At 41.4% G+C, this 27,673-nt stretch overlaps 1 protein-coding gene across 1 annotated transcript in view; it reads right to left on the minus strand.

Moving 5' to 3' along the window:
• Positions 1–16,487, minus strand: part of LOC311144961 (nuclear receptor corepressor 2-like) — a 118,075-nt gene extending 101,588 nt beyond the window's left edge. The window contains exon 1 of the mRNA XM_084181154.1: positions 16,346–16,487. The gene's annotated coding sequence lies outside the window, so the exon portion shown is untranslated. The remainder of the gene's footprint in view (positions 1–16,345) is intronic.
• Between the last annotated feature and the right edge of the window lie 11,186 nt (positions 16,488–27,673).

Below are 27,673 nucleotides of genomic sequence, written 5' to 3' on the forward strand. Positions count from 1 at the left end.
CAGTCTCCTGGCACTTCACTCACTAACTGTCATAATCAATCAGTAATCAGACATGGTCTTGGAGCTCAAAGTATTTACAATTTTCTTAAGATCACTGCAGAGCTTGACCACTCTCTTGGACTTCTATTGGATTTTAGCTAGCAAGGTTAGCCTAGACATTAGCCTAGATCACTACAACAAATCCTTGCCCTCCTAATATCCATATCAATACTGGTAACAAACATTTCACAAACACGTTTGTGACATTTTTTGTTACATTTTGGAATGAACGTAAACAACAGTGTCTTTGTGAGATTGGCTGTATTCATACAAATGGTCAGATCTGGGCACTTCATAAAAAAAAAAACGATGGTTAAACAGTCCTGGGATGAACTCCTGGTGAAACGAGAAGTGAAAAAAACACCATCTCCCATCAACCCTGTAATGAGAAAAGAAAGAGCTCAAAGAGCTGAGAAAAAGGCAAACAAGACAAAGAGGGCTGAGATAAGCTTTCCTCCTCAGTGGCCTCTCTGAGATGAACCTACACAGAGATCTCCAGACAGAGGAGGGGAAAGGGTTTGAAGTCAGTCACAAGACCTTCAGGGAAAATACATTGAACCAAACTGAGTGAGCCGATACAATGAAAAAGCTTTGACATAAACAGAGCAAGGCCTTCCAGATGGGAGGCTAAACACATGTACTGGCACTGCTACAGACACCCACAGGCAAGCAACTGGCTCGCTGCCAACACTGCTTGAATGAACTCAGTCACCCCACTCTCTTGCTCTATAACTCACCCTTTTAGCTCTCCCTTCTCACTCCCTCTCCCCTGCTCACTCGCACGCTCCAGCTCCACTAGCACAGAGCTAGAGTGAACCTACGTTCTGCACTAGACTACATTTCATCTCCGCATCTTCTATCCTCACCATTTTAGGAATGGCTTTGTGAATGCAAGCCTACACACACACAGACTAGACCTATATAGGCTAGTTCTGCCAAGAAGGAGAGTAGGAGCATGACTTCAAACAATGACTTTCTTCTTCTGGAAATGTACGCGCCAGTCATATCTGTGGAGAAGACAGACAAGACCTTTCAAGCCTTCGAAGAGTGTGCCTGAAATTTGTCAACTTCATGTTGATATTTTCTCTAATAGTAGCCAACGTATGACGAGGGCATATTTTCAGGAGCCAGCTAGAGATTTGTACTGCCAAATCATAATATGAGAGATTAAATAGATGTTCTATTCCATACCAGTGTGTTGACTTTTAAGGCTACATTATGCAGTTTTGTTTGAACATGAGGCCTTTTCATTTAGGCCTATTTGATCTTAATGTCCTTCCATCTGCAAGAATTTTACTTAGGCTACATGAATGCATCATCAGGGCTCTACAGTGCAACCATCTTACTCGCATATGCGCCTAAATATTTTGATGTGAGACATGGAATTGAAATATTTTTCATTGTGTTCCTAAATGTATTTGCGTGCGCCTGTGCGCACGTGCTCCTTGTAAAAAAGGTCAGCGTAGAGCCCTGCATCATGCTATAAACCTACTCCTGTTTATTAATCCTGTTTATTAATCCAGCTCAGCTGGTTAATACCAGTTTAATGTAACCGCTTTCTGTTATTAGTTGTCTATCTCACAAAACTTCCTTGACTTCATGTATTTATGATCTGGTCTGTTGTTGATGTTCTCTTACACATAGGCCTATTTCCTGTTCCTATTTGGAAAGCCTGGATTACAAATGGCTAACAAACAATCAAGCACTGTTCGTAGACATTATCTTTATCACACACTCATAATTACACAATAAACTCCACCACAAAGAAAAAGCCCTTCAATTCCTACTACTGTGAGAAGGCAGATGAGTGAAATGTAATGGGCATCAGCCCGTCGGTTTGGTAACAGCTACAGAAGTATGTAAAGTTAGCCATGGAGAGCAGAGGGGAGGGGGGCTGCAAGGACTCTCAGGCCAGGAATGTGGCACCCTGTCAGGTCTCATAAGGATTTATCTCTCTGGATCCTCATTACCAAAGGACCCTGGCCAACGGCGATGGCGTCTCACTTGCTCACACGCACACACACACACACAATGACATGTCCTTGTGTTAATCTGCTCATATTGTAGTTGCCGATTTAAATCATGGTATGAAGCAACTCTCCAGTCATCTATTTTCCCACACTCAGATGAAATGTGAACACACGAAAGGGCTGACTGATCACGCCACAGCATATCATTGCCTTAATCTCCTTCCTAAGAAACCAACACATTTTCTTCCAATGTTTCCTAAAACTGTTACTGGCAGTGTTACAGGGCTTGTTGAAATCCAGTAAATAACCTCTTGCTGCTGGGCCAGCTAGCATTGAAGGCTTGTATTGGGTGCTTTACCTGACACGGGCTCACACACCCTTTGACATGAAAACAAAGCCATGCAATTAAGCCATTGAAGGCAATGCCAGATGGAACTTTGTAAAAGTATGGTTTGTAAAAGTATGGATACTTTTATTTACTGGATGTGGACAGGCAGTAGCCTAGTGATGCGCAGTTTGTGAACGATTCATTATTTTTTAACAACTTCTTACTGATTCGAGAGTAATGATTGGTCATTTGAGTTGTTAGTTTGAGTTGTTAGACAAAATGTCACTTAGGGCCCCCAAAAGGCTAGGGCCAGCTCTGTATGGATATGGGTACGCAGCGGCCCCTCATGACGAGTTCAGATTTTTTTGTGGCCCCCACCCCCATAGCTGTCTATTTACCACCACAAACCAATGCTGGTACTAAGACCGCACTCATACTGGCAGGTACTCAAACAATAGTTCCATCACCTGCAACATCCCAAGTTAACCCCTGCTTACCTCTAACAGGATTTGAATCTGCTATCACCCCACAGCATATAACCGGCAACAGGAGAGGCTGCCATCTAAGTGTCAACACCCACCACACACACGCACCCACCCATAACAACGGCCATAATGCGTCAGAGAGAGAGTGTTAGAAACACCTCCCTAAGCCACAGGCTATCACACCTCTCATTCTGCATCTGACAGAAGACACATATTCCCTCATGTTCACACAAGGATTTCAGCAGTCGCACCAGCTAAGCTCGCTCTCAGGAATCCGGTTTCACAGTTCAGAACTCAGCAAACATAGCCTATTGCGTTGACATTTTCTCATTTTACTGCCGTGTTGAATAATAGGCTATGTCAATTAAGCAATCCATGACTGTTCTAACTGCAGTATCTAATTCGGCTCCATGGAGCGACCAGGACGCTCAACATTCAAAATTCGGACAGCACAGACTGGCTCTGCTTTCTCCTGGCATTGGCACATAAAGGTTCCAGTTCCTTTGTTTGATCCTGTTATTCAAAGACGATGAGAATATTAAAAGTACCTATGACTATGGAAAATGACTACAACCATGCTGATACTACAAACAGGACTAATAATATCCCACTAAACTGTTGACAATGTGGAACATATCTGAAAGACAAAGAATTGGAGAAGAGAGTTGTTCTTAGGCCAGTGATTGGCTAGCCTGCACCTCCAGATGTGCTTGCCCAGCTGTATCCTGAATGCAGAACAGAGTTACTTTACTGCCTGTTCCCCTGCCCGCAGTCCGTCTCAGCCACACGGTGCGGATTACATAAGGCCCTCCAAGCTCCCAGGCCCAGAGCTGGGCCTTCACACTCTGCCTCAACAGTCAACTATGAATCCCAGTAACCATGGTGGCGCAGGCATTCCACAGTGGAGGAGCTGAGACCAATCATATAGGGCTAGGCGGTATACCGTATTTGACGATATACCGGTATTGAAGCACAGACCGGTTTGGGTTTTTACTTTACCTTCTATAACGGTATTTGAATGTTTGGTTTGTTAAATGTGATAGATTGTGTGTCACGTCCATTTTTATAGTTTACTTCGCAACTTGAGTAATCTCTCTCCATGCTGCTTTCCACACAGACCTAGCCCCGCCCCGTCACTCAAGGAGCGCATTTGTTGTTCCTCGACCACGAGACACTTGCGTTCAGACTGCATGGTCAATGCAGCACATGCAACAATGTTGATGACAACAATGCTGTTTTCACTTTGCTTCTTAACATAAATCCACTAGCGTTCTATAATTACACTATTAGTTTGTGTTTCTTACATCGACAAACAACTAGTTTGTTTTTTCTTAGCAAGTTGGGCCTAAATCTTGTTAGCCGCTAATGCTAATCGCTAGTTAGCTGGCTAGCTAGCTAATAAATGTACTGAGTCAGAGCAAATGTAATTAGTTATACAGTTGGATAATACCAGTACTGGTGTAGACCTAAATCAGTATGTTGTTTGTGAAACAGTATCTTCTAAATCAAAAAGAAATACACAAAGCATGAATATGTTAGCTACATGAAGTAGCTAAGAGAAAACATTCAACATAGGCAAAGATTATAGGGTCACCTAGGAAACACTTTGGTTCATATCCTGTCACAATAACTCCTCCCTTGCATTTTCATTCATTGTCATGTTAAACACTGTATTCAAAGTTCCCACTATTATAACTATAGAATTAGAATAATCATTGTATTTCCATGATTTCAACAGTTCACCCAAGTGTTTTGCTCTAAATCGCAATTGCAACATTTGGTTAAAAATAAGGCCTAGATTGTTTGCCCATATCGTGCAGCCCTACGTGGCAGTGTGGAAATTATTGATGAAAAGTTTAATTGAACAGTAAAAACAATCAGAATGGAGAAAGACCCATTGAAATCACTTAGAATGCATATGTTGCCGCCCTAGGGTCACGCACTACTCAAAGCAAATGTATAACTTGTATTATTCAAAAACATAAAAAATACCATCAAACCATCCACATTAAAAAAAATAATGTGATATATTTTGGCCATATCACCCAGCCCTACATAGGCCTAGAACACACAGACACATAACCACTCTCAGACCAAATATACTCTCCTCCTTGAACTTTCTGAAGATCTCCCCACAGATATCTACCTCTCAATATATGGATGGTCAGTTATCATGGTCAAGTCATATTGACAAAGTTGTTTTTGATGCTCTGCCACAAGAGGTACTCAGGCAAAAAGCAAGTTTAGCTTTAAAAAACAGATGTGATGATTTGATGGTGAGAGAAGGCAGAGCTAAAGTAGCCCAGACTTCCTCTCTGATCCATCACAGGCCTGGCCAGGCTGGGGGTATCATTGATCAGACACACATGTCAGGATCTGATGGCCATTCTTCCCACACCATTACACAATGAGCAAGTTCGTTTTGTATGGCCCATTGTCCCAGGTGGGTGGAGATTTCATTTTACAACCAATGGAATGGTCATGTGCAAACCCCGCCCCAACCAGGGCGATGCAATATGAACCCATTATGACATATATCCCCTCTATGCTCCGTCCTCCACTGTGTTGTACGGTCACCATCCGCCACTGTGTTGTACGGTCACATATCGACTGGAGGAGATTCTCATTTGGGCAAAAGACTGACTCTGTTCTTTGTCCTCCGTCCTCGCTCCTCAGTGACCCAGAAAACCGATAAGTGGTCGAGGAGAGTGTCAATTAGATGGTAGGCGAACGGAAGTGTCCTCCCCTCTTCGATAGCCACCTTTCATCAAGTATATGTGTGTGTATCCTACCGGAGTGCTTCGTGAAAGAGTTTTGAGATCCACCACACCCCCTTTCAATCAGCTGTTGCTTTCTCTATTTATAAACGACACGCTAATTATCCTTTTATTTATAAAATGTCTTGCACAAGAAGCTACATGTGTTTTTATTACTTTACATATTTATTTTGGGATCCACCCTGTAGACGTCATTTGCCTGATGACGCACGAGTGGAGAAGGAGTCATTTCATTCAAGTGCATTTGTTTCCACATTTCCTCTCCTCGATTACCTTTGACCTATTTCAAAAGGAGGCGAGGCGAGGACGAAGGAGTTAGCAAAGCCAAATGAGTTCACCACGTCCAGCCCTCCACAGACACACCCTCCCCATACCTCACATAATATACACAAGCTGAATATACACTGGAAAACAAACATATAGCCTAATCCCTCTCACGCATATTCACATACTCAGAGATCCTACACATAAGCATTCAAAACTACACATGCAAATAAACTCAAACCAATCACACAGTTAAAAAAATATGCCTAACCCTCTCCCCACCCCAGGGCTCTAAAGTGTGACCCATTTGTTCAGTCATATGCAATGAAATATTTTGCTGTGCGACCTGCAGTTTTAATTTGCCAGCACCAGTGCTACCAATTACATTTTATTTATTTAGAGCCCTGCCCCACCCCCACACGTAGTCTACACACAAACAATAGTTGTCCTAAAATGCTGCCATCTGGTGCATCACTTACCGCAGAGCCATTTCTAAAATCTCTGTTAATCCTCTCTGTACGTTTGATTATGGCTGTCTGTGTGTAGGCCCTATTCAACAAAAAAAACGATTTAAAATGTTTCCCAATAAATTTGCCTAGATGGTCATACTAATTAAAAAACCTCAATTAAAAACAATAATGAGCCATAACAAACCGGTAGATTTGCGAGGCATGTCTGTGTTAACAAACTGATCGTTTAAGATTATGCTTTCATTGGATTGATTAAATTGAGGTCTGAATATATCCTACATTTGAAGAATGTGACGAAGTCTGTGGCTCGGTTATGAAACAGGTTTATTAACACTACACTGAGGGTTTGATTAAGTTCACAGAGGATTATGTCATCAAAACCCATCTGACACTAACCAGGTTTCCATCCAATCTATTTATGCGAGTAAAGTACACGTCGGATAAAAACAGGCCTGATGAAAACAGCACATTTGTCAGTAACCTTTCCAAATGGCGACAAAACAAAACACACTAGACAAGGTGGGACCTTTTTGTGTCTGTAAAATGAATTATGCGAGAAATGGCTGTGGAAACACTTTTATGCGCAACTATTAATATAATAACCATATCGAAGTAAACTTGGAGTCACGCGATGATATGTTGTGTGGTCCTCCCACTACGACCTGGGAAAGCAGGCAGTTTATTAGGTTACAGATTAAATAAATTATGCTGAACTTCACAGGGTTGTGAAAGTTCATGGTGATGAACTTGATGCTCCTTTCCAATAAATATCGAGGGTCTTATTCTGGTGACATGATGATGTTTGAAAAATAAAAATAATCTTGCTATTTTGTCCATAATCTCATGTAGGCTATACCCGCACTGTATCTGCGAGCTGTTGTAGAGTGCAGGTGCCATGACCTGAGTGGGCACAATCGCTATATAACGCAACATCTTTTGTGACAAAACCATCAGTAGAGTTGAAAATGTGATGGAAACCCATTTAACTTTTTATTCGGTACACGAGAATTTAACTGCAAAAGTTATTTATTTGCACTACGTCATCATGCACAGCCTTTAATCCACAACAAGTCAATTTGATGGAAACATCTCTGGTAGGAAAATGTGCATGTTGTTTTTATACGGATTTTTAGACTTGTCAATCTTAAACAATGCTTTGAAAGGTTTGTGTGGGGGACATTTCTGCTTTATGACAAGGTGTTATGATGCAGATGGAGGACAGCTCCCATTTCAATAACATGGAACACGCAGTGACTGAAACCATGCATAACATGGAACACGCAGTGACTGAAACCATGCATAACATGGCACACACAGTGGTGGATATCCAGAAAAAATGGGGGGGGGGGAATAGGCCTAAGTAACTCTATGGGGCTCATGGCTACACACTCTGCTCTCACTTCCTCCCAATGCAGTGGCCTGCCAGAGACCAACCATAGTCAATTAATACTGTACTAGACTACCTCTGTTTCCCATAATTTCATATTCACATGTTGAACAAAGACTTCACACACTGCTCCGTGTAAACTGCTTGAGCGGCAGACGTTGACTTGTTAGCATGGCTTTACAACAGGAAACGGTGTGGAGTATGATAAGAGAAGTGATACTACAACCCCATACTATGTGAGGAAATGGCCTGAGAGAGACCAATCAAACACAAACATCTACAATGGAAAGGGGGTTAAGCGTGTCTGTCTTCCATATAACCACTCAAAGGTAGCCTACATTCTTGGGTTGGGCGATTTTACGTTTCATATTTTTGCCCTACCCTTGCCCCACTTGTTAGATATTATGCACATTGATAGCTTGATAGCAAACGTCCTCGTCATGTGATTTATCAAAGTAGCAGGCAGCAGCAATCTAAATGATCAGACCGAACATGCAAGAAAAATATATCGGATGAAATTATGAAGTGAGTGGACAGAGAAATACAGCTTCACTTTATCCATTCAAATCAGCAGGATCAACGTACAGCATGCCCTTCATCTTCACAGACAGGCAAACTAGCCAGAGTTATTTAGACCATGTAGAACCTTGCACATGACAGACTGACATAAGAAAGATACATGCTGGCACCCGAAAATATGTATTTGTTTCGATCACAGATCATTACAAAAAAATACTTGAATCATAATCGTATCCAGAAAATTAACCATATCTGTTACGATACTCGTTTTGTCTGACTACTCAGCAAAACCCTAACAGTTAATATAGTAATAACGAGAGAGAACAAACAATTGCGAGATAGACTAATGGAATAGGAAGTTTAAACAAACCTGGTACGTTTCTGCTTCACTTGACCAAAGTGTAGGCAAAATCAATTGTGTCATCAGAAAATCCCTCCTTGCTTGTTGTGCCAACTTTGAGTGAGTTAGTGTAGCCTACTTCTCTACTGTAATGAATGAAGTGACAGAGAGGAGAATCCAAGTTCAACTGAAGGTAACTTGTTTAGCCTAATTGATTAATTGGAAGAGTACAGCATCAATCTGGATTCTAAAGTTTACAAAGTGTGATGAGAGCAAGTTGCAACATCTGCCCAATATCTGTAGCCTATCTTTACAAGCATTTCACCATTTAAATGGATGTCCATTGAGGCCCAGCTGAAGACCTCTCCCACCAAACAAAGGGAGCTCTCTGCCCAATCTGCTCTAATGAAAACTGCTCTCCATAAATCCTGTTCTGGCCCTGGTGAGCTCCACACAGTGACAGGCCTAGGATCAGTCTCGCCGCCAGACCCCATTAACCCCTGGGCCAGCCTCAGGAGCAACCCTTACCAACCCTCTAGACCCCCCCACCCTTTGTGTAACGAGTTCCACAACTGTGTCCAAAATATGTTGGAGACAGCTGTGTGGTGTGTGCACACTGATCACCATAGCCTTCACTAAGTAATAGGCAATGGAATTGAAGCATTTGTGACCGCAGGTTACTGGATCGGTTGCTGCTCAGTTGATGTAAAAAAAGTATTCTAAAAATGTTTACTGCAGAGTAAAGTAAAAATACAATTTAGCTAGGTGCAGACATATTTTGTTGCCAAAGTGACAGACAGTCACTTTTCAATAACAGTAGACCAGAAAATGAGATTTCAGGATCAATAACCTCAAGAGCTTCTAGCAAACCACAAACACTGCTACTAACCAATAAACATGCCTCCACAAAGACTGAGATTAACCTTGGAGCAAGAAAACATATAGCCTTGCCTAAATAAAGAATGAAATGACGATTTTATAATGATCTTAGGCGCTGAGTGGCGCAGTGGTCTAAGGCACTGCATCTCAGTGCTTGAGGCTTCACTACAGACCCCCTGGTTCGATTTCAGGCTGTATCACAACCGGCCGTGATTGGGAGTCCCATAGGGCGGCGCACAATTGGCCCAGCATCGTCCGGGTTTGGCCGATGTAGGCCATCATTGTAAATAAGAATTTGTTCTTAACTGACTTGCCTAGTTAAATAAAGGTAAAATAAAATAAAAATCCACTGTAGGGCTGTAATTCCATTTTCAAAAGCCGATACAGTATCCTGCATTGTCTGGAGTATATTGACAGGGCGTAATCATCCCAATTTGAAGTTGAAGCCTTCGGTGTGTGGTGTGCTTTGTCTTAGCAGTAACAGGGCAGCCTCTCTTCTCAGTTGTCCGTCGTAACACGAACCAAGGCCTTTCCATTGGGCAATCTCAGTCAATTCTACAGAAGGTATCTGCTCAACATCAGGCCAGGACCAAAGCGGCCGTGTCCAACTTAATGCCATTTTGATTGTGAGATTCATTAAGAGGCTTCTCTCTGAGCCAGCTGCAGTGCATCATGCCACTCTGTGGGACCGTTTGAGTCAACCATAACAAGTGCCTTGCACGGAATCTACCAGGTGCAGTCCACCAGGAATCCAGTGAACAAGAAATGCCAGACAGCTGTTGTTACTCATTCGTTGAGTAAGAAGGATGGAAAGAGGGACTAGGCCTGGGAGGCAGTTTCAGTGACTGCTTCATATTTCCCTCTGTGTTCTGCATGTCAACTCAAGTGTTTACAAAGGTGTGCCAGGACATACCACCCCCTGCCACTTTTATGAAATCATGTTTATGTTGCAATGCGGCCAATCTGCCTTGACATTATGGGGGAAGTCAGTAGGAAAGATACAGGCTTTAGAGTAAAAAATATATATATATATTCCAGAGAATCACAGGTGCATTTGTGAATGGATCTGAAGAGCAAGCTCAATAACCTTCAGTAATTGCTCATTAGACCATCTGTTATTCTCAGCAGTACTTCCAGTGTGGCTCAGAATGAGCAACACTAGGCAGATAATGCTGCTAGGACTTGCTCTTATAATCAAAACACACGTTTATCCATCGTATATAAACCCAGCAACCTACAACACAGTCACACACACTGACAGGTTGTGGTCATATAGGCTAGTTAATTACAACAACTAGCCTAGGCTAATAGCCTATTCCACTAACAGAGCAACAAACCCACTTAACAATTCAGCTCAGTCAAGCTCAGTCAAATACAAATGGAATGGATTCTGTTTCTGGAATTGTAAAGGGAAATAACGGGAAAGGGAAGTGACATCAGCCCCCAGGGCTGTGTTCCTCATAGGGCTCCAACGGGCCGCGCCCCTCTTCCCCCACTAAATTTCAACATGTTGGTCGCGTGGTTCCAAACATTGAATAGGTACAAAAAACCCCAGGGTGAACCATTAATTCAAAAGATAAGAAATTGCGTTTTAAAAAAACTATACAAAAGAAAAGTCAAGGGTACAAGACTGTACATACCAGAGTTAGTTGACAAACAAACTACTCATCTCATACAGCATTGCGGCCTGTATCGTCCAATCACAGAGCAGATACAAGTGACGTGGTCTGTTAGCGCACACATGATGGCACTCGATAGCTGCTTTATTGTCCAATCACAGAGCAGATACAAGTCACGCGATCTGTTAGCGAACACGCGATGGCACAAAATGTGTTCACTAACAGATCACGTGACTTGTATCTGCTCTGTGATTGGACGATACAGACCGCAAGGCTCATGGTTCATGTTGGTTTTGGTGCTCTCTGAAACAGAAACTGAAGGTAAAAACACGATTTCTCAACACAGAGTTTGAAACATTCATAACCGGTGTGCACTACTACATCAACGTACAATTTTTTTTTGCAATCTCTGTAGAAAATAGAACCTCTACGTTGCACAGTAATATCGCTATCGCTAATATTTTATATCACCACGGGTTTCGAGGAATCAGAATACAGGTCCGGAACCCCTCATTGCAGCCCTATTCACAGTAACAGCAGAGCGGAACCTCCCAGTCCCAACCCACACCAGAGCCAGTCAGTCCCCTCCCAGGCATCACACAGCTCCAGCAGATAGCGGTTTGGAAAAGGACATGTATTGTCTGCCCTGCTGTGACATCATGTAGAACTTACTGTATACTAACCGCCCCATCCCTCCCTTTCTCCACCGCTTTTCCTCTAAACAATGGCGGCTGCTATTTCAGGAATATTTCAAAAGCAGGCCGCAACAGCTTTTGACTTAAGGTACATTCCAGTGGTGTTCTGGTTTAGCTCTTGTGGTGTGACTTACGGAAATTGACATACCGGTACTAAACATAGGCCTATGCAAACTGAGGAATTGTGAATTTAGATCTGAAAAGGTTTCACACAGTGATCTGAAGATTTCCTCCCCTCTCAAAGTGGACAACAGACTTGTGTAGCCTACTAGCTATTCCCTCTCATCTAGTTCCATAATGGCCTTTGTTTCATAATGCTAGCAATACTGGGACTAGTAGTAAAGCCGTCTGCCACGTCTCCCTCCAGCCCCACACTGAGCACGGGATAATCTCTGCCCCCATTACCCCGTTAGACAAGGGGGGGGGGGGGGGGGGGGGTTTCGTCACACGAACAGTTATCCCTTCCCCATCCAAACCACTGGACTGACTGAGTCCAGATGACAGGCAGGGTGCCGTGACTGCTCTGAGGCTGGATTTATAGGAGGCTAAACCACCTCTTCTCACACTACCATGGATTAGCAGCCGACTTGGTGATCGCAATCCCTGATTGGAGCAGATTATCCTGTTTAATTGAGGAGTCAGACTGGACTGCACTTCAAGGTGGGATTTCATTCAGACAACAGATTCAGACACAGAAATCCTCTCTACAAGATTTAAAGACCCACAACACACATCACTGATCAGGGGTTACAATAAAGAGGTTCTCCCATCTCAATTCCTTATCAGTCTTGAGCAGGGAAGCATTCAATGATGCATCAATAAGCACAAAATAAATAGGCTATTTCAGCTGCTACATACAGTTGAAGTCAGAAGTTTACATACACCGTAGCCAAATACATTTAATCCTAGTATAAATTCCCTGTCTTTATTTTAAGAATGTGAAATGTCAGAATATTAGTAGAGAGAATTATTTATTTCAGCTTTTATTATCACATTCCCAGTGGGTCAGAAGTTTACATACACTCAATTAGTATTTGGTTAGCATTGCCTTTAATTTGTTTATCTTGGGTCAAACGTTTCGGGTAGACTTCCACAAGCTTCCCACAATAAGTTGGGTGAATTGTGGCCCATTCCTCCTGACAGAGCTGGTGTAACAGTCAGGTTTGTAGGCCTCCTTTCTCGCACATGTTTTTTCAGTTCTGCCCACAAATGTTCTATAGGATTGAGGTCAGGGCTTTGTGATGGCCACTCCAATACCTTGACTTTGTTGTCCTTAAGCCATTTTGCCAGAACTTTGGAAGTATGCTTGGGGTCATTGTCCATTTGGAAGACCCATTTGCAACCAAGCTTTAACTTCCTGACTGATGTCTTGAGATGTTGCTTCAATATATCCACATCATTTTCCTTCCTCATGATGCCATCTATTTTGTGAAGTGCACCAGTCTCTCCTGTAGCAAAGCACCCCCACAGCATGATTCTGCCACCCCCGTGTGTCACGGTTGGGATTGTGTTCTTCAGCTTGCAAGCAACCCCCTTTTTCCTCCAAACATAACGATGGTCATTATGGCCAAACAGTTCTATTTTTGTTTCATCAGAACAGAGGATATTTCTCCAAAAAGTACTATCTTTGTCCCCATGTGCAGTTGCAAACCGTAGTCTGGCTTTTTTATGGCGGTTTTGGAGCAGTGGCTTCTTCCTTGCTGAGCGGCCTTTCAGGTTATGTCGAAATAGGACTCGTTTTACTGTGGCTATAGATACTTTTGTACCGGTTTCCTCCAGCATCTTCACAAGGTCCTTTGCTGTTGTTCTGGGATTGATTTGCACTTTTCGCACTAGAGTACGTTCATCTCTAGGAGACAGAACGCATCTCCTTCCTGAGCGGTATGACAGCTGCGTGGTCCCATGGTGTTTATACTTCCGTACTATTGTTTGTACAGATGAACGTGGTACCTTCAGGTGTTTGGAAATTGCTCCCAAGGATGAACCAGACTTGTGGAGGTCTACAATTCTTTTTCTGAGGTCTTGGCTGATTTCTTTTGATTTTCCCATGATGTCAAGCAAAGAGGCACTGAGTTTGAAGGTAGGCCTTGAAATACATCAACAGGTACACCTCCAATTGACTCAAATGATGTCAATTAGCATATCAGAAGCTTCTAAAGCCATGACATCATTTTCTGGAATTTTCCAAGCTGTTTAAAGGCACAGTCAACTTAGTGTATGTAAACTTCTGACCCACTGGAATTGTGATACAGTGAATTATAAGTGAAATAATCTGTCTGTAAACAATTGTTGGAAAAATGACTTGTGTCATGCACAAAGTAGATGTCCTAACTGACTTGCCAAAACTATAGTTTGTTAACAAGACATTTGTGGAGTGGTTGAAAAACAAGTTTTAATGACTCCAACCTAAGTGTATGTAAACTTCCGACTTCAACTGTAGATCACTATTGTGGCTTTATAGGAATCATTTATAGGAAGTGTTTGTAATATGCTTGACGAACAATGATGCATGATAGAATCAAATCAGAGGAAACCATCTCAAAGCAGATTGTTGCTGTATTGCAGCCAAGCCTAAATTAAAGCATAGCTTTTTAACAAAGTAAAATATATAATCTTTGACGAACTGTTCTCTACCCACTCTTGCAGTGAACATAATTTGATATTGGATTATAAGACGATTTCATTTAGGCTATGTATTTTACCCAAAATGCCCATCAGAGCAGCTTGACCTTGTTAAATAACCACCAGCAGCATTTCATATTATTCAAATATACTCTGAATGGCATTTGGAGCTAATTTCCCTCAAGCCTTTTATTGTAATTAAACACTTTGCCTATGCTCTGGCATTTAATACTACAACAGAATTCATGCAATTGACCTTATTAACTATGGTCTGAGCCTCAAAAGGGCCAATACAGATATAAACACCTTACCCCAATTTCACGCCCTCTCAAATTATGCTGACAGTGCAATTTCACTCTGTTTATATTCATCAATCAAGATGTGGTTTTAGGCTAAGCATGATCTAGCCTTCTGATTGACATTTGAGTCAGTCCAATAAGACTTATGTTCATCAATATTCTTGATATGTACAGATAACTGCCAAAATAAAGGAAACACCAACATAAAGTGTCTTAATAGAGCATTGGGCCACCACGAGCCACCAGAATAGCTTCAAAGGGCCTTGGCGTATATTCTACAAGTGTCTGGAACTCTTATCGGAGGGATGCGACACCATTCTTCCACGAGAAATTCCATCATTTGGTGTTTTGTTGTTGGTGGTGGAAAACGCTCGCAGGCACCGCTCCAGAGTCTCCCATAAGTTTTCAATTGGGTGACAGACACACACACCCTTTAAACCCCCTATGCTCCTTTGAGACCCCTCTTTAAAAGTCACAGATCTATTCTAGCCATGGTAGCCAAAATAATGGGCAAGTGGGCATTTTTACCCTAAGCATAATAGGATGTTAATTACTTAACTCAGGAACTACACCTGTGTGGAAGCACCTGCTTTCAACATACTTTGTATCCCTCATTTACTGAAGTGTTTCCTTTATTTTGGCAGTTAGCCTACCTGTAGAGTGAACTATGGTAGCTTATGTCTAAAAGAGACTAATTTATTTTCTGATTTACCTCCCCCCCTTCAAACAAGTGTTGTTTTCTGACCATGATAGTAGTAGTAGTGATTTGGAGGTTGACTGAGGGGAGTTATGTTTTGGGTTAAGTATTCTCCCTTCCTCTATCCTTACATGAGACATGCCTTTGTTCATTTCTTTATGAATGTCTCTGTGCAGCACAACTTTCACTTCTGTCCAACTTTCAGACAGGTCATAGAAAAGTAGGCAAACAAGTAATTTGACAAGCAAACAAATGTGCTATAGTTCGTTAGTTAGCTAGCTACCTTACTTATACATTTAGAATAATATGCCAACAAAGCTGTTTTTGTTTTTAATAAAAGCACGCCAAATCGTCGCTGCAGTACGCTTTAGATTCATTCAGGCAGTCAGGACCCCTAACGTCAACAACAACCAACGTGAATCACGGGCGGAGTGTTGATAAGCTTATCACAAATCAATTAATCTGACCATAGGCGTAACTGATTGATTGTGCCCAGTATCTAGTTAGTTAGCCAAATGGATTAAATAAATTACTAAAACACGGGCGTTTCAGGAGATGCCTGATTGGTGACAAACGCTTACTACTAGTTGGCTAACTACTTTAGGTAGCCTGCTAGCTAACTATGCTAACTAGCTAATGGTTTGCTGTTTCATGACAATGTCTAGCTAGTCATCAAGTTACATAATCCGAGTTGCCATTAGTTTTATAGAAAGGCTCGCTATACCATCAAGTATATCAAATTATGTATACTAGTTACCGATCTAACATTATTTATATGATACGGTCAACTAGCTAGCTAGCTAGTTAGCTGGCTAGTTAGCTGTTAGCTAGCACTATTTAGCGCTGTATTAGCTAGCTAACAAATGATAGCTTCTGGTTTGGCTAGCTAGCTGGAGCGTGTCAACCATAGCAGCAGTACGGGTAAAATTGCTAACAAATAAGGTGACCATTTTACCGTATAATTCCAGTCTTTGTATGTTGTTCCTAATGTATTAGCTAGTTTCCGCTTTTGGTAGGGGTTTATTTTTCCAGAAGTAATCCACATGAAAGAAGAGTTTTCGTTCTCAATCGCTCCACTCCTTTCTACTTGCGGCAAATGTCGCGTCTACTCCATAGACTGTAAAAAAAAAATACTCTCCCCGAGAATGGTGCTGAAACGCCTATCTTCATTCAGCTCTTTTGATAGGTCGCATGTTCTCGCGCTCTCTTGCTCTTTCCTCTCAAACCCACTCATTCATCAGCCAAGGAACCCTTTGCCCTGTTTAGTGTTTCTCAAATGCCTATTATCTTATTTCTTATTTTTATTTATCGTGTGTTTTTGTTCTTGTTAGTATTACATAGTTATTGATTACTGCATTGTTGGGTTTAGAGCTTGCAAGACATACATTTCACTGTACTTGTGCACGTGACATTACAAAACTTGAAGCTTGAAACTAGAAAATAAACAAGTAAGGGTACAGATTTTCAACTTAATCCGATGCTGCTATTTTGAAATGGCCAACAGCCTACTACTATGACTCACCCTCCCACTAGTTAGACAGATGCATAGCTAATAATTTGTAGGAAAATAATGACCTTTCACTTATCCTATATTGCTTGTAGCTTACCAAGTCAAAAAATAGAAATAAGAATATAATTCAGAGAGGGTAAACAACCATGGGCAGAGGTGAGCTTTTCCATTTGAGAAATGTAGGCTATGCATTTAGAGTTGAATTAAATTCATCCCCCTCCCCCCCCCCCATCTCTCTCTCTCTCTCGCTCTCTCTCTCTCAGACACACACATTTTTTCAAATATCCATGACCTGTGCAGATTGCATAATGGGTCATTACTCCTCGTGCTGTGGCACTTCAGGACCTCTACATCTGTGCTGTTTGATGCCCAGCGAGGGAACAAGCTGTGACTACAGCGACTAACATTGAAAAATAGTATTTGGGAGATCACAGCATCCCATGCTGTGGGTTTAGCAGATGATGTAGGTGAAGGCCAGTGCCCTGTTAATGGTCTGAAACCGTTCACCTCTTGCCCTGCATGAACGCACACCACTACATAGTCTCCATCTAACATCTAACAGTTAAAATACACAAATCAGTTACAATTGAGGGACTTAGATCATTTCTCAGTGAGAGAGTGAGTTTGCCCTCTGAAAACAAAATCCCTGAAAATATTATTCTCCTCTTAATCCTGGATTTGATATAGCCTACTGTAATCTATTTTTCTATTTCCATTCTCAGATTTGAATTATGTCATCCAGTTTAAACAGGCACTGGTGGTGTGGTAACGGTATTCTCTCTAACTAACTGTTTTTTGTTATCAGAAATGATTGCTTATGGGACCTTTGTGTCTGTATATTACTGTTCTCAGATGTTTAATTAATAGATTATAGAAAATGAGTTTTTTTGCAAAATGCTATTTATCCATTGTTTAGCTGGAATGGAATGTTGGTATCCTGTATATTTGACTGTGATATGAAGTTGTCTTAACTTTCTCACAGAAAGGACTCCTGAGTGGCGCAGTGGTCTAAGGCACTGCATCGCAGTGCTAACTGTGCTACTAGAGATCCTGGTTCGAATCCAGGCTCTGTCGCAGCTGGCCGCGACCGGGAGACTCATGGGCGGCGCACAATTGGCCCAGCGTCGACCAGGGTAGGGGAGGGAATGGCCGGCAGGGATGTAGCTCAGTTGATAGAGCATGGGGGGCCAGTATAAAAAAATATGTATTCACTAACTGTAAGTCGCTCTGGATAAGAGCGTCTGCTAAATGAATAAAATGTAAATGTATTTTAAGATTAATGCACTTACTGTAAATTGCTCTGGATAGGAGCATCTACTAAAATGTCAAATGTAAATGTTTTACATACAGATCTCATATTACTGTATTGAATTATAAAAAATGGCATTTTTTAAATATTGATGTCACAAATGTATCATTTGTACATTTCTTTATAAAAAATGTAGTTATTTGTTACATTTGACTGTGTAAAACCTAGCAGTACTACTTATTTATTTGAGAATGAGGCGGATATATAGCATTTTGAAAGAAAAACATGATTATTTGTCTCTCTGAAATGAAACCATCAAGTGATAGATTTTAAACAAATACATGTCTGTCATTGAACAACCCCATGCCATGATTAGATAGTGACAAAACACACCAATTTCTTTCAAATTTCTTTAAACAATAAAAGCACATTTATCATAATTTTTTGAAAATGGATATATAGCGATTTTGTAAAAAAAAATAACTCTTCACTTGTTATTGTCACATTGGGAGCAGCAGGTTTTATCTGACCTAAATTTCAGCTTTCAGCTTTAGCCTGCTGCTCCATGATATCAGATGAGATTGTTTTTCTTTCCTGTGTTTTTCGTTCTGCTTTGTGGTTTGGGAGACCCCCTCTAACCACCACCACAAACACCATCTATCTCTCCATCCACCCGTCACAGAGCAGGGAAGAGCTCTGTTTACTTCAGCTGGGCTTTCTGTACCCTGGCGTGTGTCTCACTAATCTAACTCCATCTTTGCAATGCTCAATTAATCAGCTCAATGATAAAGTACAAAGTGTTTTCAGTTGCCAGTTTTAATGGCCACAGCTGTACTTCATCAGGAGCAGGACTCCTCCACCAGCAGTGCTAACCTGGTGTTGAGACAAAGTCTAAAAGGGTTTAAATGGTTTTCAGTACTATTGTACCTTTTCTGATGAGAGTAATAGTCATTACATTTTGCATAATAAATATCAAAGAGGTGACTTGTTGTGCATTGAAAGGCACTCAACGATTTAAACTTGATTGTTAATAATCAGAAAACCAGACCAGAGTTTATTACAAGAGTGGCTCGAACAATAGTCATTTACAACCTGCCATGGAGGGAGCCAATTTATTTTTGCTGTTGTATTTTCAAGTTAATCTGAAAAGTAAAAGCTACTGCAGAGGAGTGGTTACATCTGAAGACTAACATCCTCCCAATATGACTCCACCAGCTCCACAGACTGGACATTTGGATTTCAAAGCTTCTTCGTTGATAGATGCACCGAAGACAGTCATCAACCAAGTCAAATAAATGATGAACAACTGAACATCCCTGGGAAAAGAGAGGGAGGATGAAATGTCAGGTGAATGAGAGCTTTGAGCAGAGGGGTAAACCCTGATCAAAAAAGTGGGCTCTCAGGAGGGAAGCTGGCAGCTGGAGTTTACTCGGTTAATTGAACCCTCCTTAGTGGAAGATCAGCTTTGATATCAAACCAACTCCTGCCAAACTGTCACCCGTTATAATGGATGGCCAGTTCATTGTGTTGTACTTCTGCTATGTTCCATTGTATTGTGCTATACATATGCAGTATCTTAATTTGATCATCCTGTTGTTGCAGGAATTGCTAACTTGTAGTGTATTCAAGGTTTAAAAAGGCTTCTATAGTTTGTAATTTCCACTTTAAAATTTCAGACTTGATTCACCCTAACAAAAAATGTATCAACCCCTGCAAAAAATCTCCATTAATTATAATACACATAATAATTCACATTTCCTGTTGCTGCAGGATTATGTTCCTGCTGTGAGAAACTGGGTCAAATTAAGATATGGCATCTGTTATGCAGTATTTCCTGTATTATAACAATTGTGAATGAGACCTTGATGACTGATGCTCAGTTTTCATTTTCACCCTCTACATATCCATCACCATGTTGCATTATCACTTCTTAGGAATATTCTGATCTAAATGAGGTGTGAGAATGTTGTCAATTGTATTATAATGGTTTCCATGGGCTGGGAAGTCTGTTTAAAAAAATACTGTAGAACCAGCAGTTGCTATTTGTACTCTTCTTGCCAAGGCCAAACCAAAGTACTACAATACAAATAAAAATTTCAAGCAGTGTCAAATATATTCTCATATCATGAAGTCCCTTATTCCAAGAAGTAATGTGGCTCAGCTTAAATGTGATTTTTTAAATAGTGGTGATGGATTCTTTGTGGCATCTGCTTCTATATATAGTGTCAGTATAATTACATGTCAGGTTCTTGCTTGGACTGTGATGTACATTTCAGGCCCAGGCATAATTCATTCTGCCAGTCCTGGCATTTATTATAGTCACAACGGAGCGCAGGTCAAGCATTCTGTGAGAATTATCTTTCCCCTCAGATAGACCAAGACAGAAAGGGGTTGAGAGAGCGGGACTGGGAGTGATTAAGGGAGAAAGAAATAAAGGGAGCGAGATGAGAAAGGGGATTGTTGACTGGATTCATTGTTGAAATGCTGTCTTCAAGAATGTCTTAATTCTTCAGGAAATGTTTGGAGGAAGCATGGCCTAACGCAGACACATGTTCCTATAGGACAGGGTTCCCCAGCTGGCAGCCCATGGGGGATTTTATTTGGCCCACCAATGTTTTGTTGTTTAATTTTTGTTGTTGGACATAAAAGACTGTAAAACCACCAGGAAATCAGCACAAAGTTATTTAAATTTAGGAAATCTGTTCCCAAGTATTCCCACGCATAAATAGAAAGACATACACTACCGTTCAAAAGTTTGGGGTCACTTAGAAATGTCCTTGTTTTCGAAAGAAAAGCAATTTGTTTGTCCATTAAAATAACATCAAATTGATCAGAAATACAGTGTAGACATTGTTAATGTTGTAAAAAGCTATTGTAGCTGGAAATGGCTGATTTTTTATGGAATATCTACATAGGCTTACAGAGGCCCATTATGAGCAACCATCAGTCCTGTGTTCCAATGGCACGTTGTGTTTGCTAATCCAAGTTTATCATTTTAAAAGGCTAATTGATCATTAGAAAACCCTTTTCCAATTATGTTAGCACAGCTGAAAACTGTTGTGCTGATTAAAGAAGCAATACAACTGTCCTTCTTGAGACTAGTTGAGTATCTGGAGCATCAGCAATTGTGGGTTCGATTACAGGCTCAAAATGGCCAGAAACAAATAACTTTCTTCTGAAACTCGTCAGTCTATTCTTGTTCTGAGAAATGAAGGCTATTCCATTCGAGAAATTGCCAAGAAACTGAAGTCTCGTACAGCGCCGTGTACTACTCCCTTCACAGAACAGTGCAAACTGGCTCTAACCAGAATAGAAAGAGGAGTGGGAGGCCCCGGTGCACAACTGAGCAAGAGGACAAATACATTAGTCTAGTTTGAGAAACAGGCACCTCACAGGTCCTCAACTGGCAGCTTCATTAAATAGTACCCGCAAAACACCAGTCTCAACGTCAACAGTGAAGAGGCGACTCCGGGATGCTGACCTTCTAGGCAGAGTTGCAAAGAAAAAGCCATATCTCAGACTGCCCATCTTAATCTTTTCTTTTTATTGGCCAGTCTGAGATATGGCTTTTTCTTTGCAACTCTGCCTAGAAGGTCAGCATCCCGGAGTCGCCTCTTCACTGTTGACATTGAGACTTGTGTTTTGCGGGTACTATCAGTGTATTATTATTGTGATTTATGATTATGTTCCGGCACCCCGACCATCTGCTCAATAAATAATCAACCTGTGTCTGAATGTAGTTGGGGACCCCTGCCATAGGACAACCCACTTGGAGATCAGAATTATTTTTGTGCACAAAGCAGATATAAAAGTACTTTTAAAAAGTTCACATCGTAAACCCTACTACCACAACAAAGGAGAACGTTAAAAGAGAAATGGCACTATTCCACTGAAGAACTCAATGACTGCCTGCATTGTTGAAATTCCGACCCAGCTTCCCGTGTCTGTGTCCACCTGGACTGCTGCCAATGTACTATTTTCTCGCTTTCTTCTCGTTTCCTTGTTTTTATCAACATCATGTGTTACTTTTACCATACGACCAGATTCATTCCAGTCTGACAAAAGCAGAAGTTTAGCAAATTAATCATTTTCCTTAGAAAGCCACTAATGTTGCACACTTCTGAAATTAACTCACAGTGCAATGAAGAGTATTTTTTGATCGATAGAATAAAATACAAACACTCACAAATATGCCAAAATATGCATTGAGCCACTATGAATGAGTTTCTCTGGTATTTTGTATAGTGCTCAATACATCTGAAATCTCTTGATATCAGTGTGGCTGTGGTGGTTGGCGTAACAGAGACAGACATATTCACACTTGTCACAGGTCCAACTGAACCCCTGTAATGAAATTGGCAGCGTTGCTGGAGCTCTTCTCAGTGGACCATCTGTTAGCTTGCATGTATCCTTGCAGAGCAAATCAGAATAGACCTTGTCTGGAGAGATTCCAATATCACAGTTGTGACATTAATGTCCTCCATGAATTGCTGAAATATCCCATCCCTCTTTCAAATGAAAAAAGCATGTTCGCAAACTGTAATTCACAGTTTTTGATCAATGCCAGTTTTTACTTTCTACGAACGAGCTCCAAGTTCAAGGGAGGACCTACAGTATAACATTATTGTTTTCAAATGGATTGGAGGTCTTGGCAGTAACACCTGGAAAAATTATTCAATAGATAGAGGAAAGCCAATGCAAACAATGAAATAACCTAAAGGGCTATCAAACAGACAAAACCAAAACATTCACTTCTCAGAAATGTAACAGAATTGAAATACAGTATATTACATTGGGTGAAATCAGGCCATGGAGTATTGTTGCCTTACTGTGAAGCTTTTTAAGCAGACCATGTATTTTTCCAATCAAGATATTTGTTGTTGAGCCCTGCAGTCATGTTTTGTTTGTGGCTGTTGGTGGTACTAGCTCATCTTATGGCCTCAGACACCACAGCCAGGATGGAAGATGTTTGTCAGCTATTAAACCACAGTGTCAATTATAGACCCCAAACATTGATATCTGTGTGGATGAGTGGCATGGAAATTGACATTTGCCCCTGCAGTAAAGATAAGAGTTAGCTCGTTAGCCATCCCAGCTAGCACAACAAGGACACTGGGGGACTTCATATTTCTCTCTTCCAAGGACAAAGCTGGCGCTGGCTCCCGGTCCACACTAAGCGGCCAAGGCAAAGCCATAAGCCCAGAGGTGAATTGCTGCTACTCAACCAACTCAAACAGGGCTCTGTTCTGCTAGAAGTGCTGAGGTGGTTCTCACTCTCCAGAACCGGTCAGATCAGCTGCAGCTCTACATACTGGATGGAGCTGCAGTGCTGCTCCTAGCATTAGGAGTCTGACTTATTATTGCTACTATTCCCTCTGACTATATCCCATTCTAAACATATGCTGTCTATCCAGCCCTTTGTCACCTTCTTGATAGTTTGCTGTGTGTTCACATGCTCTCCATATCCTGACTTCCCATGAAAGAAGGCTTTGGCTAGCATTTGTTCACAGGAAAATGTGTGTGGGAGGGAGAGAGAGTACATGCTCTCTGAGAAAATAGGAGGCTAAAGAAAGAAAGGGTTATGGTGAGAAATAAATACAGAGGAGGGGAGGTAGTGAGAGAATAGGAACAATTTGAGAGGGTGAGGGAGGGAGAGAGAGGTTCCAGAAGAGAGCAGAACCCCCATAAATAAAGATAATGAAATGTCGGTTGAGTCTGGAGAGAGGTGGAATGGGTGACTGGGTCTCACCCACACTCTGATTTATCCTCAGTGTCTCTGTGAGCACAGCAGGGAGATTAATTAGCTCACCTCATCAATAACTGCAGTGGAACTGGAGAAAAGGCCTTCTTTCCATGCCGTCGCCCACCCCAGGACCCAGCTCTATAAGGCACGCTCGGTGGGGGAGGGGGAAAGGCCACTGTAATGTAGTCACACTGAGAGAGAGTAACGGCTCTCAGCTCAAGGAGGAGGAAGGGAGGGTGTAGCTCAGTATACAGAGCACATCATTTCAGGGAGCCTATACACACACACACACACACACACACACGCACACACACACACACACACACAAAGACAACATGACAACCACACCACACAGTATTTGTCATTATCTTCAGTCACTCTGTAAGATCACACAATTACAGAGTGAAGTAGAACTAAGCAGAACTTGACTGTCACAGGCTGAAGATTGATGACGTTCACTTACTGTACTGTATGTCTTCTCTGTGGTTTAAATGGGAAGCTGTACGGTCTTCGCATACCTTTTTTTTGTGACCAGAGCTGATTTACACATTGCTTATATAAGGAAGGATAAACAATATGTCCGCAGAGTAAGAGTCTAAAGGTTGCTTGTGAATATGTGGGGAATTCCTAGAAGGATGGTTCAAGATAACAGAGAGGACTGGATCAAAACATATGATATACTGTAAGTTATGAGGCCATGGAAAGTGTGTTTCATCTAACAAGACATCTGAGAGCATAACCCTGCAGATTTTTTTTATTGTTGAACATAGTACTGTAATTAGTATAAGGCAATATCGTATGGAGTTAATAATACAATTATTTCAGCCTGTGCATTGGAGATCAGAAATGCAGAATGGTTTGGGCCAACAGTTCTGTCCAGCTTTATTTTTGTGTGGGATCATTTCAACCAGAGACCTTTTATCACAGGCAATGAAAAGTCAGATAGAAAGGATACAGAATAAAAGTACAAAAAGCTGAGGATACTTACTGTAAGTTACCTCACATACAGCTTTAGAACTGATAAATGGAGTCAAGTCAAGTTTATCTGTCATATGCACAGGATACACATGGTAGACAGTATAATGAAATACTTCTCTTAGCGGGATATGAATCACAGACATTTTACTCTCAGTCGCTCTGTCTATCTCTGTCTCTGTCTCTCTCTCTCTCTCTCTCTCTCTCTCTCTCTCTCTCTCTCTCTCTCTCTCTCTCTCTCTCTCTCTCTCTCTCTCTCGCTCTCTCTTGTAATGCCTTTCATACATGCACACACATGCACACAAAGACACAAGCTCAAAGGAATGTTAGTTCCTTATGATCTAACCACACTGAGCACATCAAAGCTTGACTTGTGTGTGTATGTGTGTGTGTGTGTGTGTGTGTACTGGTTGAGGCTAGTCCTTTATGTGCTTTGTGCGGTGAGATCACAAAGTACTGTCAGTCTGTGCGTCAGGATTGAGTAACACTCCCTGAGGGAAGAGCCTTTCAGAAGGAGTGAGAAGAGAAAACCAGCTAATCACACAGGTTAGGTAAAGCCACAAATAGAGAGTTATCTTATTGCCATTTTTCTCAGTCTCTTCCTTTCTATATTTAATGTAAAAGGCTCCAAGGCCTGGCGTGGATTGAGATCTACAGTGAGGGAAAAAAGTATTGATCCCCTGCTGATTTTGTACGTTTGCCCACTGACAAAGAAATGATCAGTCCATAATTTTTATGGTAGGTTTATTTGAACAGTGAGAGACAGAATAACAAAATAAAAATCCAGAAAAATGCATGTCAAAAATGTTATGAATTGATTTGCATTTTAATGAGGGAAATAAGTATTTGACCCCCTCTCAATCAGAAAGATTTCTGGATTTTTTTGTTGTTATTCTGTCTCTCACTGTTCAAATAAACCTACCATTAAAAGTATAGACTGATCATTTCTTTGTCAGTGGGCAAACGTACAAAATCAGCAGGGGATCAAATACTTTTTCCCTCACTTGTATATTAACAAGGAAAAGAAAAGCCATCTTAAAAGAGAGTAGTGGACCCAGCCTGCTTCAGACTGGATCACCACAGACAGAGCACGTGGCTTTGAGGTCAGTGTTTATCCTCACACTGCCTTCTCTCTCCTCACTCTCCCTACACCTCCTCTCCAACAGACCAGAGCTCTGCTCTTCTCTCCTCAGGAGCTGTCTGTGAGTCACAGCAGTCAGCCCAACACTCCAACCTCCACAGGACAATGGAGAGGCCTGGGATATTTTTAAGCCCCACCTTTGCTAGACAGATCTAATGTGCCCACTCCCAGCCATAGCCCTCACTACCATTTCCTTAAGTTTCTGGGTCTCAGTGGATATGCTGCTCACGCGCTCTTTCCATATGAGTGGACGTTTGTGTGTGTGTGAGTTACATCTGGAGCAGACTGGTCTCCCGACTACCGAAACACAATGTCTACACGACTTGGCTTCTGTAATGGTCCAGTTGATCCCTAAAAGTTCTCTGGCCTCAGAACAAATAAATGAATGGAAACAGTGCTGCAGTGCAATATCGTAGTTGATATAGTGCTGAATTCAGTAGAGGCTCCTCAGAGGAGGAAGGGGAGGACCATCCTCCTCAGTGAATTTCATAAATTGTTTAATTGTAAAACATTTAAAAAATGTATCCTTTTTAGATAAAACTACACTAAATATAATCACATCACCAAATAACTGATTAAAACACACTATTTTGCAAAGAAGGTCTACAGTAACCTCAACAGTACAGTGGTCTACAGTAACCTCTGTAGAGTAGCACAATGGTGTAGCAGGAGGACAGCTAGCTTCCGTCCTCCTCTGGGTACATTGACTTCAATACAAAACCTAGGAGGCTCATGGTTCTCACCCCCTTCCATAGACTTACACAGTAATTATGATAGCCTATCAGAGCTCTTGCAGCATGAACTGACATGTTGTCCACCCAATCAAAGGATCAGAGAATTAATATAGTACTGAAAGCATAAGCTACAGCTAGCTAGCACTGCAGTGTATAAAATGTGGTGAGTAGTTGACTCAAAGAGAGAAAGAGAATAGTTGAACAGTTTTGAAGAAATTAATTTATTCCAAAATGAAGGAGAAGCAAGAGAGAAATAGAGAGAGAGATTTCGTAATTTTTTTTCACTTTCAGTTTCACTTACTTAGCTAGCAAGTGCAGCTAGCTAGTTTAGCCTACTGAAACACCCTGCTCAAACAGAGGGATGCTATGTTAGCTAGCTGGCTATGACTTTCCAACACAACACTGGAACTCTTCCAAGTCAAGGTAAGCTTTTGGTATTACACATTTATTGCCACCAGGGCCCGCCGGTTTAACTGCTTACTGACTGTACACTGTAACAGTACTGCATGATTGTAGCGGGTTTACTAAGGCGTTAGTTCTATTAGTTATGTTGACTATGACGTTACTTTAGCTAATATGGTGACAATGATGTAGGCTGTGTGTAGCGGTTTGACTTGGAAAAGTTTTTCCGCCTGGTCACGTACAGCTGATGTTTTGTGCATTGAAGTCCACAAGCGAAGGGAAGAGGTGAGAGAAGGAGAGCGCATAGATGCAAAAAGGAATACAATATGGCTGCTATGAAAGTGAACTGTGTTTACGCGTGATCAGGGGTGTATTCATTCCACCGATTCTGTTGAAAAACGTTTCTTAAACAGAAGCAAACGGAACAAAAAGGGGATAAACATACCTGAATTTGTCCAATAGAATCTCCCGTTTGCAACTGTTGGACTAAAGATTACACCCTATATCAGATAGATGCAGGCAAGAGTGT

Source organism: Coregonus lavaretus (genome assembly GCF_964263955.1).
Source record: "Coregonus lavaretus genome assembly, chromosome: 17".
Taxonomy (NCBI): domain Eukaryota; kingdom Metazoa; phylum Chordata; class Actinopteri; order Salmoniformes; family Salmonidae; genus Coregonus; species Coregonus lavaretus.